The 15099-nt window shown below is 43.7% G+C and overlaps 1 protein-coding gene across 3 annotated transcripts in view; it reads left to right on the top strand.

Annotated features, from left to right (window-relative positions):
* The first annotated feature begins 3220 nt into the window (after window positions 1–3220).
* Window positions 3221–15099, top strand: part of PIP5K1B (phosphatidylinositol-4-phosphate 5-kinase type 1 beta) — a 326914-nt gene continuing 315035 nt past the window's right edge. The window contains exon 1 of one of the 3 annotated variants that reach the window (XM_067744231.1): window positions 3221–3651. The gene's annotated coding sequence lies outside the window, so the exon portion shown is untranslated. The remainder of the gene's footprint in view (window positions 3652–15099) is intronic. The other 2 variants (XM_067744230.1, XM_067744228.1) reach the window with 2 other exon arrangements.

Genomic DNA, 15099 nt, shown 5'->3' with positions numbered 1-15099 from the left:
CGAACCCATGTCCCCTGCATCGGCAGGCGGACTCTCAACCACTGCGCCACCAGGGAAGCCCTAGGGTTCACTCTTGATGTACATTTTAAGGTTTCGGACAGATGTATAATGACATATCTTCATCATTATAGTATTGTACAGAGTAGTTTCACTGCCCTAAAAATACTCTGTGCTCTGCCTATTCATCCGTCTCTCCCCCCAACTCTTAACAGCCACTGATCTTTGTACTGTCTCCATAGTTTTGCCTTTTCCAGAATATCCTATAGTTGGAATCATACCATTTGCAGCCTTTTCAGATTGGCTTCTTTCACTTAGTAATATGCATTTAAGTTTCTTCCATGTGTTTTCATGGCTTGATAGCTCTTTTTTGTTTGTTTGTTTTTAGCACTGAATAGTATTCCGTTTTACCACAACCTAACCATTCACCTACTGAAGGACATCTTGGTTGCTTCCAAGTTTTGGCAATCATGAATAAAGATGCTATAAACATCCACATGCAGGTTTTTGTATGGACATAAATTTTCAGCTACTTAGGGTATACACTAAGGAGGATGATTGCCACATCACCTGGTAAGAGTATGTTTAGTTTCATAAGAAACTGAAAAACTGTTGTTCAAAGTGGCCATTCCATGTTGCATTCCCTCCAGCAGTGACTGAGAGTTCCTGTTGCTCCACATACTTGCCAGCATTTGGTGTTATCAGTGTTCTGGATTTTGGAAAATTTAATAGATGTGTATTTCTTTGTTGCACAAACGTTTTTCAAACCTTCGTTTACATCAAGTCTGCTATTGTTCCACTGACCACAGTAACTCATGTGGGTGAGCACAGAGTGGGAGGAGACTACAAAGTTAGAAGGAAAGGACCTGGATAAAGGGAGGTCATTAACTGGAGCCATTAATGCTCTCAAATCTACCATAAGAAATCTATGCATGTTTCTCATAGGGGAGTATTACATAGCATCATTAAGATTTTGGACTAAGATCTGAAATCAATTGGAGAAATTATACTCGAAATCAAGTAAAACAATTAGATAAGCATTATCTGATTTTTCAATATTTCCAGATTTTATGGCCAAGCCACTATTGCTAATGGTAGTGGTACTGTTTTATTTCCAAAAGAAGGTGACTTTCCCAAATTGCTGTTGATAGATTTTGAGCTAGAATCCAGGAGAAATATCAGGTCTCATGGTATGTGGTCCCTTGTTCCATTAATTAATTTACAGTAATGATGATCTTAAGGCTCTTGGTAGATTTCCTTAAAATCCTGTTTAATAGAGTTAGCTCTCTAAATGGCCAGTGGGGAGTCTGCTTTGTGACTTCTTTCTGGAAAATGAAGCCTGTTGGCATCTGTGCTTTACAGAAGGGAATCAAACTGGCTCTTTATGGAAAAGGGGGAGCATGTATACACATGTATGCATCCATTTGTATGTAGCATGTCCGACCACCTCTGAGCCACTGTGTTTTAAGTTTGGTTTTACCTGTTTTCACCTCCTCTGCATTCCCAGGAAATATTGAGAACTGACTTTGCATTTTCACTTGTCACTACCTCTCTGGGAAGCCGATTTGTTTTCTTCTCCTTGGATTTCAGAGCAAACGTCTGAGAAGCAGAGAAGAGACTGGGATTACCATCCCCAGATCCCAGGCAGTCTGCTACTTACAGCAGCGTGCTTCTGCCCTCTGCACAGTGAGTCACACCAGGCAGATGAAGGGTTCTTTGATCTGTTTCTCTTTCCTCCACCTGTCTCTCTTTAGACCCCAAATGGAACTTTGTTAGTCCAGTGTTTCTGGGAGTCATGGAACCTATGTTCTCGCCCTTTGGTCACTTAATGTCTCTGGGTCTCAGTTTTTACTTCTGTAAAGTGAGCATATGCTGGACTAGACTTGTGTTCTTGCTCTGAGCTTTGAAGAGCCTAGGATGCTAAAATAAAACCAGACACGAGTCACAGGGTCCTAAACAAGCGATGCCAAAAAAAAAAAAAAAAACCCAAAAACAAACAAAAAAAGTGATGCCCTAAAACTCCCAGTGATGGCTAGACACATCTGGAAGAAGTATGCTGGAAAAACAGTCTAACAGATATGTGTTACCAAGGAATTATTGCACTCCATTCTGAGCTCATGTGGTGGGAGGTGGGAGGTAAAAAGGATTTCAAAACTGAAAAAGAGGGTTTTCATTTGCTGAGAACGAACGGAGTATCCTTTCAAAGAAATTCATTTTGGCTTGCCAAGCCGGTGGTATCTGAGGATAAGGACCATGAAATGTTGGCTTTGCTCGGACAGAATGTATCCCACATTTCCCATGAGTGTGTTCATTTGTTTTTTAAATAAGGGTAAGGTGGAAGGAAGGGGTGAGGGTGAGAAATACCACTTGCTTTGATTCAGCTGGGAGAGATCCACTCCCTTTTCGGTTCCAATTAAGGACATTTAGCTATAGCTTCCATGATAGCATTCCCCTCCCCCGCCCCGCAAGAGAGCCCTTTAGACCTGGCCCGTGCCCTCTCCGCAGCTAGGCTGACGTCAGGTGAGATTACCAGGGCCCCACGCCCACTCAGTGCTGTCAGTAAGATTTAGCCCGAACCCCCATCACCACCCATCCGTGCTTACCGTCCCTCCAGCCTTCTCTCTCCCAAGACCCCTCGCCTACCCACTTCTACCTGTTTGGTAGGTCTTACTTCCTGGGAACACCTGCTGTCCTCAGACTAGCTTGTCCCTTCCTGGTGAAGGGGACACCTGTGCTTAAGTGCGGGTTCGGCACAAGCAGAGTTCCAGAGGACAGGCGACCAGGTGTTGCTGAGGAAGCGGGGAGCCCTATCCTAACAGCCCTGTTTTCCGGGGCTACAAGACTTTTAGCACCGCCGGAAAGCCCTTGGTTAGCCCTGGAGCCCTAGAGGAACCGGCCAGATCGAGGGGTCCGCCCCAGCCCCGCTCTCCGTCTTAGGCACGCGGCGGCGGGACGGAGCGCCTTGTCCCCGAGCATCGACTCGGACGCCCAGTCCGACTGCAGCGGAGGCTCCCGCCACCTCTGCTGCAAACCCGTCTGCTTTCCCTGCAGGGCGTGAGGGGATGGAGCGAGGGGGTGGAGAGAAAAGGGGAAGAGCCTGGGCGGCCGGCGGGCGGGGCTTGTAGCCTCCCGGAGCCGCGGCCGCCGCCGCGCAGCCCGTTCGGTCTCCGCGCCTCGCTCTCTGCACCGGGACTCGCGCCCGAGCCCGGGGGCGCCCTGCTCCTCGGCCCCCGGCCCCCAGCCCCCGACCCCGAACGCGCCGCGGCCAGAGCGCGCCCGGCTGCGGAGCCGCTCGGAGCGGCTGGGGCTTTGGCGGCCGCTCGCGGCTCAGTCTGGCCGGAGGACCGGCGGGGAAGGAAGGGGAAAGCGGGGACACACACCCGCCGCGGCGCGCGCGCATTGCACACTCGCAGCCGCGCGCCCCCGACGAGGCGCGTCGGGGGCGAGTTTGGCCCCGCGGCTCGGGCCCCGGCACCTGCCCGGTCCTCGAGCTGCGCCCCGGCCCGGGCCCCGCCCCGCCAACCCTCCGCCCCTCCCGCCCCTCGCCTGCACTGCTCTCCTTTCGCCCGGGGGAAGCGACAACGTCCCGATAACTTGCAGACTGTGGCGCAACTGGTCTCGACACCGGAGGCGCCCGAATGCTGTCCGGGTGAGGTAAGTTTCCTGCGCGTCCCCGGCCCCTCCTCCCGCGACCCTCTTTCTGGGCTCGAGCTTGGGGGCTCTGAGTCTCGGATGAATCCTGGAGGTCTCTCGACGCTTTCACTTTGTCCGCCTTGTGCTGGAGGTAGGGTGTAGGGGTTGCGCGTGGCTACCGAAGCGGGACCTTCATTCCCCCCGGGCCACGGCTGCGCGCTCCCCGCGGGCACCCACCCGCTTACCACCCGGATCCCCGGAGCCGCAGTGACACTCGGGGGTCACTCTGGGTTCACTTAAGCAGGAGCCCCCTCCCCTTTAATGGGAGCCAGCTGAGTTTGGCTGCAGAAAGAGAGATCTCCCACCACCCTTCCCCGGTATTAAACAGCGGAGAACTTGTTAGGCGCCCCTGGGATCTCAAGAGGGGCTTGCGAGTCAGTGTTTGGTCATTTTTGGCGCCGGAGCCGGGTTGAACAGGTGCGGTATGGTTCCAGCCTAAATGCAGCAACCGACTTCTGCATTTCCCCTGCTTCTCTCCCCTAGCCCCGTCAACGTGAAGCTTCAGCAGCTGGGGAGGGGGGGTGGGAGTGTGGGGCACCGGAGAGGGAGAATGCCGGGGTTTGATTTGCCACACCGGTGCCAGGAGTCACCAAAACAGCAGACAACAAATGTCTGCTTATCGTTCATCTATGCAGATGAGCCTGTTGTCAGTTCTTACCAACCCCCCACCCCCGGCTCACTTGTCTCTGGTGCCCAGCGTGGTTGGATAGAAACCTGTTCCAGAGAAGTTGTTTGGATAGGCTGATGAATTCTTTCTTCTGATCAACTGAAATCAGGGTTCTCAGCAAGGAAATGCTAGTTACTCTGATGCCTTGTTAAAGGCAGCGTATTGCAGACCCAAAATACCGGCCCCCGCCCTTACTATTTTTCTATGACATTCTCAGCCTGCCAGAGGCCCTAGGTCCTAAGGTGAATGACTCTTGAGGGACCGGTTGGGCCTCAGAATGTGTTAGTCTCCTGCAAAGAAGCAGCAGTCTCCTCATCAATACTACTGAGCGTGGGTTTGGGTAACCCTTGTTGCCCCTCCCGTGAAAAGCGTCCACCCAGACTTCTGTCTCATTCTATGTAAAGGCTGAAGTGTTCTGCAGTGGTTAGGAGTGGAGAAAAGCCAAAGGGTTGGATTCATTACCCCTCTAACGTGATGAAGTAGAATAGTGTTCGTGGAAGCTTTTGTCAGAGCGTTTCCAGTCGAAAGGAGGCCCTAGAAAAAAAACCTTTCTTAGTCAAGTCCATGCCAGTGGGAAGTTGAGTAAGCAGTAAACATCTCTGAGCTGAGGGAAATGGTGCGTTCTTTGGAGACTTAGGAAGACTGATGAGAAAGCTGGTAAGTCTGAGACTGAATGCACAATGATGTCTTAGTTGAGGAGGAAAACTGTTAAAAAATGAATAATAAAACCATGTTACATTTTTGTCCAAATTAAGACTAGAGGGATTTGGTAATAATACCTTACGTTTGCATCAATGCCTTGCTATTTGTAATTGTTTTTTAGTACTCTGAAAAGCATTTAATTCTGTCCATTTCTGAGGGAGGCAGGGCAAAGATTATTAACCACATATTCACAGGAGGAATGTGAGGCGCACAAGTTCAATGACTTATCAAGGTAACAAGTGGCTGGAATTAGAGTTGAAGCCTGGTTTCACCACCATTTCAGGTGGTGAAATCACCACCACCACCACCACCACTATCATCACGCAGTGTTAGTTCTGTACTTGTATAAGGTTTTTACAATGGCCAGACTTTTGCATTTATTGTGGTCTGTACTGTCTTACTGTGAATTACTGTTCACATTTCAACGGATGAGAAAACTGAGGTTTAGACAAGTGATTAGAGTTTTCTATAGTATCATGTCTAATCTAGTAGCTTACGGGACTAGAACTCAGAGCTTCTGATGTCTCGTCCTTTGCTTTGTGGATTATGCCGTTGTTCCGCTTGTGATAGCAATGAGGACACATCATGGGATACAGTACATGCAATACACCAGAGACTGTTAAGCATGCCTGCTGGTGACCTGGGTTCTAGTTCTGGCACTGTATTTGGCTGTATAACCTGGACCAAATTCTACCACCTTTGAGTCTCAGGTCTCCCACATATAAAACAAGAGGTTTGTATTATTTTTCTCCTTCTAGTTTTAGCATTCTGTAATGCTTATCAATATATTTGTAATCCAGTGGTATCATTTTTCTCTAGGGGAAAGAGAAATTTTCACCCTGTATTAACTAAGGGATTTAGCTAATAACCTATTCCACCTGTATTCTAATTTACTCCCCGTTCCTCGTCATCGCATACCACTTAATGAAGGGAAAGAAAATTCCAAGTGCACTTTAGCTTAGCATCTGTATTGTTTAGTATTATTTTTTGATTTGGAAATATTCTCAGGGGCTGAACTACTCTAAAATAAATGTCAAGATTCACCTGAATATTCCAGACAGTCGACTCATACCTTTGTTTATTTATTTATTTATTTATTTTTTTGGCTTTGGGGTTTGCATATAGTAAGTATTTAATGAAGAGTTGCTGAGTGAAGGAGGGAATGAAATCACTCATAAGGAAAACACATGCTGTAAAACATAGAAAGCATCTTATCATGCAAATTCCCAGCATCTGCTGACCCGTAAGGTAATTTACCTACACGAGGTATGCCTCCTGAAGCTGGCAGGTGCAGGTACCCATTGTGTCTCTCCTACCTGAATACATCATATAAAGAAGAGTTTTTATTTCTCCGGGTCGACAGTAGACTCACATCATCTATGTCATGCTCTTTTGCTTGCCTCCCCCTGCCCTTTTAGTTGTTAGTAATGTGTAACTGGCTGAAATATATATTCCTAGAAATTGACTTGTGCCATTTTCTGAAAGAGTATATCTTGAGATGAAGAAACCAACCACTCTTATATTTGGGTAAATTTCAGCAGGTGCTAATACTGGCTCGTGGTTTCAGAGGGGGAACCTAATTAACAAAACCAACCTAGTTTCTGTTCCCTTTAAGAATCCTCTTCTCTTTCCACCCCTTCGTCCTATACGCACAAAAGTAGTGTTTTTACCTTTAGGAGTATGATGACAAATAATTAGAATGGGTCTTAAATATTATTAACAGATTCAGCCATTGGGGATTGAGGTAGATTTCTTTCTGATAGAGAATTAAAATATTAGCTAGTTCAGAAACTCGCACCTTTTATGGGTAAGACAGCTGAGGCTTGGAGAGGTGAATTGACTTGTTCATGGTCGAACAGATGTTTAGCGACCAGGGCTAATGTGGAATTCTTAAGAAGGTTCTTACTCAAGGTTTTGCTAGGGGTTCTATGGTGAAAGTGCATTTTTGACTTCTAGAAATCATAGAGGTTAACAGAAATTTTCTGTTTACTAGTAATTAATGAGTTGTCACTTTTTTTTTTTTTTTTTTTTTTGCGGTACGTGGGCCTCTCACTGTTGTGGCCTCTCCCGTTGCGGAGCACAGGCTCCGGACGCGCAGGCTCAGCGGCTATGGCTCACGGGCCCAGCTGCTCCATGGCATGTGGGATCTTCTCGGACCGGGGCACGAACCCGCGTCCCCTGCATCGGCAGGCGGACTCTCAACCGCTGCACCACCAGGGAAGCCCGAGTTGTCACATTTTAACATTGTTTAGTATTTATATTTTTATACCTTCTTGTCCAAGCAGATAATTAAGGAGACAATGTCCATTTTCATCCATTCACCGTGATTCTCTTGGCTTATATATGTCCCTGAACTCAGAATTAATACTTTGCTCCAACCGGTGCTTGGGCAGAGAGAACTATTTGAATAGAAGTACAAATGTATGGTGGTTTTCCAGGCTTCTCTTCCTGGTTATTAAAGCCAGAAGCCAAAGGTGGCCTTGTCATACATTGGTAAAGTCATAAATATGTATACATTTAATTTCCATTTTCATTTTACTTGTACTTCTTTTAAATGGTGAGTCAAAAGATTTAATATCCTGGAAAAATCATTTTTTTCCTGTGGCTGGAGCCTTCATTAGTTACTCTGTAAAGCGTCAAGCCTGAAATGTATTTGTTGCAGAAACATGTTCTCTTTATATCAAGTACATTAACTGGGGTTGGAAGGAGTCCTTTTATTTTGTTTTTAGAAGCTGCGCAGTTAGAACTGTACATTATGCAGCTCAGCTGTTCATTTGTGAACTTATCTATGGCAGTTCTTCTAAATGCCAGGGAAATCGGGGAGGGAGGAAACCTAGCCTTTTGTTTTATTTAGTATTTTTCTTTTTTAAAATAAATGGTAAACTTAATCTCTTCATGACATTTTTGAAGTACTGTGTAGTCAAGATTGGCTGCCATTGATGAAGCATTTTATTCAGTCAGGTTCCCTTTCAGTATAAAAGATGAGGGCAGGGAAACCAGGCTTGATTTTGTGTATTCCATTCTCAATTGCATACGAACTTCAGCAGAGGTGTATAAGGAGATGATATAGGAAAACACAGGAATCCTACCCAAATTAGGTTACTCTTGGGAAGATTTGAAACATAGTAATTGAGATGTTGTTACATGTCTAGTCAACTGGCAGTCCTTGTTATTATCATTTTAAGTTAAACCCCTGTTTAAAAGGACAACTCCATGAAGTGTGTATTCTTCTTGTAGAAAGTCTTCTGTGTTGTTTATGGGATGAATTAAAAATAGGTGTGCAGTATGTCTGTGGGAGTTGACATAATGGGTGAGCAAGTTCTTGAGACCTGTTTCTCTAAGAGTTTTAGAAAGTCAGTTATAAAATTGAGTATTGTATTGAACTATACAGCATTGTGTGTGCAGTATTGCTCCCACTAAAAATGGGCTTGTGTGTCTTTCAGTAGAGGTTCTTCAGGCAAGGGTTGGGCTTGCAAGCACTGGAGGCCTAGAAAGTATAATTACCTGGTGTTGGAACTAAAATCCCAGGACTAAAGACACAGGACTGTAGACTATTCCTCTATTGTGTAGGAGAAAGGTGATATCTAAGACTTTGCCATCCAGTAATGCTGAGCAAGGGGTTTAGGAGGAAGTTATAGTTAGCCATAAAAATGTGTTTCTTTGCTTCATAGACTGGCACAAGAAATGCAATCGATTCTACTTATTGGGTAGTGGGTTTTCTTGTTTTTGCTTAAGTATAGTTGATTTACAATGTTGTGTTAATTTCTGCTATGCAGCAGTTATACATATATATTCTTTTAAAAATTCTTTTCCATTATGGTTTATTAGAGGATAGTCAGTATAGTTCCCTGTGCTGTACAGTAGGACCTTATTGTTTATCCAGGGTTTATCCAGGATTTTGCCCATCATAATCATCTCTTGATCATTTGGTCATGACGTTTGTTGATAAAGTAAGGAAACAAAACAGTAGCAATAAAAAGAAGCAAAACTATGACCAGCTTGAGGAAGCGGTAAGTGCATGATAGGTGTTTAGCTAATATTTGTCAGTGGGAAAGGTTAGGCATCATGTTTTATCTTTGTATTCTTGGAACTTAGCACTTTGCATGGGAAATGGTGGGGATTTAATGAATGTGTACTGAACAATTTATGAATTTACATGATATCACTCTTCAAAACCTTGGAATGTTTTATAATTATTCTGATGTTATTATTTTCCAGACCATTTTAGAAATGTCAGGCAGGCTGATAAACACTAGTTTCAATAGTTTATAGTGGTCCTTCCTTTTACATTATAAATGGTATTTATTCACCGGACCTCCAACTTTTTGTAACCAATATGCCTAGGAATGATTTTTTTTCTCTTCCTTAACAGAAATAATAATCCAAGTATGAAATGTATTATTCTCTTTAATTTTTATAAGTATCAGATAAACATATTTTTAAAGCTCCCAGGGTGGCTTAAGAGTGAATTTAGCTCAGGGTACACAGACAGGAGAGTGGACTTTAAGCTTCTCTAAGTTAATCAGTTTAAACATCACCTCCCTTAGGGGCTTTCTCTGATCATCTAACCTAAAGGGGACCTTCTTCATATGTTTTCTTCACCTATCACAGTGGACACTTACACATTTATGTATTTTACTTGTTTATTTTTTTATCACCTCTACTCAAATTCACACTCAATTTATACGCTCCTTGAGGGCAGAGGTCATGGTTCGTTAACACTGTTTTTCAAGAAAGTGCTTGACGCATAGTAGGTGCCCAGTAAACATGTAAATGAATGAATGACTAGGTCCCATCCATCCTGTCAAGATGAATTGAGCCACCATTGAGGTCACTCAAGCCAAGCAGGTTGAGCTGTGAAGACAGTTCTTAAAGGCTGGCTATGGCAGGTCCATGAGAAGGACAACTAGGTCCTCCAGAAGAAGGAAACAGTGCTTGTTTAGGTGAATAGGTTCTGGCATGCGTATGAAGTAGTATCTCTATTTAAAGAGTTCTCACATTTTATTTACTGAAAAATGAATAACAGAGAACAGATAAGTAGAAATTACAAAGCGTAAGACAAAATGTTCCAAACCTATTAAAATAAGGTCTGAAAGTACCTAAATCCCAGACATATGGAATTCCTAATTAAGACACCTTAGTGATAGTATACAAGACAACATCCTGTGACACTCCAGGTAAAAACTTCCCAAGCTCAGCTGGTTTTTCTTTAAATGTTAGAAACATCAATAGCCCGGTCTCAGGGAAGAAGCCAGGACAGTGGTTCTCAGGTGTGGCCCCTTGACCATCATCATCTTGAACTTGTTAGAAACTTGTTAGAAATGCAAATTCTCGTACTGTTCCCCAGGCAAGCTGAATCAGAAACTCTGGGGATGGGGTTTAGCAATCTGGCAACAGGTGATTCTGATGTACACTCAACACTGGCAGGAAATGTTAAATCCATTGCTCAAAATCTATGCCTCCTGAAGTGCTTGGTATTCCCAAGTGAATTTCAGGACCTGTGGAGAGGGTACCATCTGCCTGCTCCACTAGAAATACCAGAGGAGAAGTAAAGCCAGTCTTTGCTTTTCTCACATCCTTGTGGATCACAAGAAAACAATTTCATATGACTGGATTGGGTATCTAGGACTTCAGACAGTACAAAACCGCTATGGTTAGTCATTGGCCCTGCCAAGTGATGGTTACTCCCAAGGCTGGGAGATGTGGCTGAAGAGGGGTAAGACATGCTCCATGCATAGCTTATGTTTGGGTGTTGCTTCAGTAGGACCCCAGGTGGAGGAATGATTTCGGGAGCTAGTGGTTGTCTAGGAAACAGTGGCTTACTGACAATTCTGAATATTTCAGGTCAGTTCAACATACTAGATACTGATGGACCCCTTGGCCAGGACAGTACCAGGTGCCATGGGGTATACAAAAAAGTACAAACATGGCTCTGGCTCCACTGTGCTGAGAACTTGCTGTGTTCCAGGCACTCTCAAGTGCTGTTTCTTTCATCTCCACCATGCTCCTGACAGCGGGCTGCAGCATCCTTGCTGATAGAGGAGGAAATGGAAACCTAATCAGGCAGGTACGCGCTCATGGGCCCAGAGCCACTAAGGCAAGGTTCCGTCTCTGGCTTTTCTGATTTTAAAGCCCACATTCTTTTCTCTGCTTCATGCAGTTGTGCCTCGAAATGTAGTTCTGGTACAAGAGTTTAAAAAAGGAGGACACAAGTGAATCTAAAATTTGTATCTCCAACCTAGGCCTCTCTGTGAGCTCTAGATGACATAATTGACATTGCACCTGGATATCTCAAAGGCACCTCAAGTTTTTCATGTCCAAGACCAGAATCCTGATTTTTTTCTCTTCATACCTCATCCTCTTGCACGGATGCTTAGCTCTGTGATGGGCACAACTAGCCACTACCTCGCACAAGGCAGAAACTTGGGAGCCATCCTTACCCCGTCCTTGTCATCCACCACATCTAACCCATCACCCATTTCTATAGATTTTGCTTGCTTAATAGCTCCCCCATCCGCCTGCTTCTCATTGTTTCTGCTGTCCAGCTTCTCATCTCTCTGCTGGATTCTAGCCATCGCCTCCCTGGGCTCCTGAGTCCACCCTGGCTCTCCTCTAATCCTCTAATCCATCGTCCATACTGCAGCCAGAGCAATTGAAATGGCTGGAGAGGACCCTAGACTTGGCTGGCTGGATCCTTACCTCTCACATCCAGCCAGGCCCTCCAGGAAGCAGACACATCTTGGTCCCTGAACTCGTGCACAGGTCTGAGGACTTGCTCTTCTAAACAGCATCCTACTCTGATGCTTTTGCTCCCTGGAATGTGGTCAGGCCACGGTCATAACTATAGTCGGCTGCTCTTAAAGCCACAGGATGAAGACTTCAGTGTGATCCTAGGGACCACCCAAGCCACACCGAATACCAAGATTTTAGAGTGGTCTGGAATCCCGAGGTGCACTCTTATTCTAACAGGAACCAGAGACTGCTCTTTAGATAAGAGAAAAGCAGTTGTTGAGTAAGGAGTTAGTTGGAGGCCAAAAGCATTATCTTGGATGTTCTAGGTATTTTTAGGATGAATCCGAGGCAGGATTGTAGGATCCTACAGAAACTAGTTAAAAGAAATTAGCCTAAGCTAAGCTCGCATTTAATCTTTGCACGTGGCTTTTTCAGCCACTCGGTGTCCCTTGACTGTAAATAATTGAGAAGTACCAAGCTGTCTGAGTCAGTTCCGGCTGCTGAAACAAAGTAACATAGACTGGGTGGCTTGCAAACAACAGAAATTTATTTCTCACAGTTCTGGAGGCTGGAAATCTGAGATCAGGGTGCCAGCACGGTCAGGTTCTGGTGAGAACCCTCTTCGAGGTTGCAGACTGCTGACTTCTCTTTGTGTTGTCGTACAGTGGAAAGAGGGCAAGAGAGCTCTCTGGGGTCCCTTTTATAAGGACACTAATCCCATTCGTAAGGACCCCACCTTCATAGCTCTGTTACCTCCCAAAGGCCCCATCTTCTAATACCATCACACTGGGGGTTAGGATTTCAAAATATGAATTTGAAACACATTCAGTCCATTACACAACCCTTTATGGCCAACTCAGTGCCCTTTAGGAAGCACATTCTATGTTGAGACCCAGTACAGACATAAAGATATAAATAATAAATATATTAAAAATAAAGCTTTCATGGAGCGATACTTAGCTATACTGCGTGAAATGTGCTCTAGTATTTTCTGATAAGTTCCATCCCACCTCCAAACTCTACCAAACACTGATCATGATTCACCAAATTGATTTTACTCCCCACTGATGGGCTGAGACGTGCAATTTGGAAAACAGATCTATCCTATTGTGCCTTCCAGTGCTGCCTGTACAGAAGCTCAGGCCAGAGGTGTGCATTCATTGAGGAACTGAGTGTGACTTCTCATCCGGTGCTCTGTCCATCCCTGTGTGTTCAGGGAGGGTTGTGAGTTAACAACTCCATAAGGCTCCCTCTGCAAGTTTTTTTTTTTTTTTTTATAACATCTTTATTGGAGTATAATTGCTTTACAATGGTGTGTTAGTTTTTGCTTTATAACAAAGTGAATCAGCTATAAATATACATATATCCCCATATGTCCTCCCTCTTGCGTCTCTAATTTCTGTCAAAAAGCATTGTGAAATTGGGAAAGTAGGCATCTGATAGAACTTGGTGTTGGGGGAAAGTAACTCATAAAGCCACCTTGTCAATTGCATAGGATAAATAATCTACAATGATGAACTATGACCTTTAAACTGGGGCAGGGCTACATTTTTTCATCTACTGTTCACCCTAAAGTTCCTAATAATTTATTTTAGCAAGAATCTAAATAGTACTTTAAGAAAGAAAGACCTTACTTAAAAAATATGTCAAGAACAGTTTGACAGTGTGGTTTTTTTCTGCCTGAATTTCATTGAGACATCAAGCCTGCCAATTTTAACTGGCTGTTCAAGCACAAAATGAAAGAAGCTTAAAACAGGGAATTCTTAGGTACTCAGAACTTTGGGGCAGGCTGTTTTACTTCTAGAATAAATTTCCTGATTGCTGAGGGTTTGCTTATTTAAGAATCAAAATTTATTATAGCCAATTTTTGTATAGAAAATTTCCCCAAAGTTGCTACAACCTTCCCTGATTCTTTAAAAGATTATACAGCACAGAGTGTGTCTCTAATGTTGTAATAAAGTGATAGCTTTCAGACTCATTCACGGATACAAGGCTCTTTGCACCTGTACCAAACGGCCCCGCTTTGCTGTTTTTGAAAATCTTACCTGCCTTGATTTTTTTTGTTGTTTTTTGATGCTATTTCTGTGGCTTTCAGCAGTGATAACCCTTCACTCACTCATTTGCTACGGAGAATCTGTTGTGATCTTGGGAGCCAGATAACACCCATATTGTCTGAATTGTGTTTCCGAAATAGACTCATCTTATGCATTGACTTGAAATTTATTTTAAGAAAGAAAAAAGCGGTTTTCGAGGGAGGGTCTCAAGGAAGCAAGCTTTAGTTCTTTCTCATTCACTTAGGTCATCGACCAATAAAGAGCATGTTTTTCTTATGTCTTGTTTTTGGGCTGTTCAGGTAAATAAAGTGCTACCTTTTTAGGCTGAGATATTCATGGTTTCTTTTTTATTTGTATAAAATATTTGTGTTTACTATATTATGGTCTAAAGCACACTTTCATAGACTTTTATCATTTAATTTAAACAGAGTGGTAATTTATGGGTGTTTTGGTGAGAGTTTCACTTTTAATATTTTATGCCCTTGGAGGATATAAATCACCAAAGGTTATTTCATGTCCCACTGGAGAAATTGCATAGAAACTTCTATTGTATAGGACTTCTGATGTCTATCTTCTATTGGAAAACTAACTTTAATACCTACAATAAAGCAAATAAGGTGCATATGAAAATTTTAACTGTTTTTAAGAAGTGATGTGAGCCAGAGTGTTCTTAGACTTATGAATTCATCATATGGAAACAAACAGTAGCATCATTGCTTTGGCAAGCTCTATTGAAATGATGCCCTTCAGTGTTTTCCCATGTAGTTTAGGCAGAGTGGTGAAGATTTATGGAAAATGAGAAATCAGTCTCCCATGCTAAGGATTAAGAGAGAAACATGCCTTTGCTTATATTTGTTTATAAAAGATCGAATGGAAATGCAGCTTTTAAGATTTGTATGGAGTTGGGCTTCACTATTTAGTTTTGCAGTTTCTCAGAAAATTCCTCTCCTACGTGGCAATTTATAATGTAAACATGATGCATCATTTCATTTTGTGCAAACTATCTGTAAGGAACAGTCACTTTCCACATATGTCAGAAGACTCCTGGCAGCATTTTAGAGCCTAAAGTATCCTCCACAAGCCCTAGTAGCTTTAGAGACAGTCGCCAGCACTCCCTGACAATCCATTTTTATTGTTTTCTTCATTGTCTGCCTCTTGTACTGGAAAGTGAACTTCCACAAGGGGAGGGACTGTGTTCTGTTGGCTCCTGTATGCCCAACACCTAGAAAAGTGGCCAGCGCAGATGGCTCTCAA

This window comes from Pseudorca crassidens, chromosome 7, assembly GCF_039906515.1.
Source record: "Pseudorca crassidens isolate mPseCra1 chromosome 7, mPseCra1.hap1, whole genome shotgun sequence".
NCBI classification, from domain to species: domain Eukaryota; kingdom Metazoa; phylum Chordata; class Mammalia; order Artiodactyla; family Delphinidae; genus Pseudorca; species Pseudorca crassidens.
The sequence above is the reverse complement of the archived record's forward strand: the minus strand, read 5'-3'. Positions and strand labels throughout refer to the sequence as shown.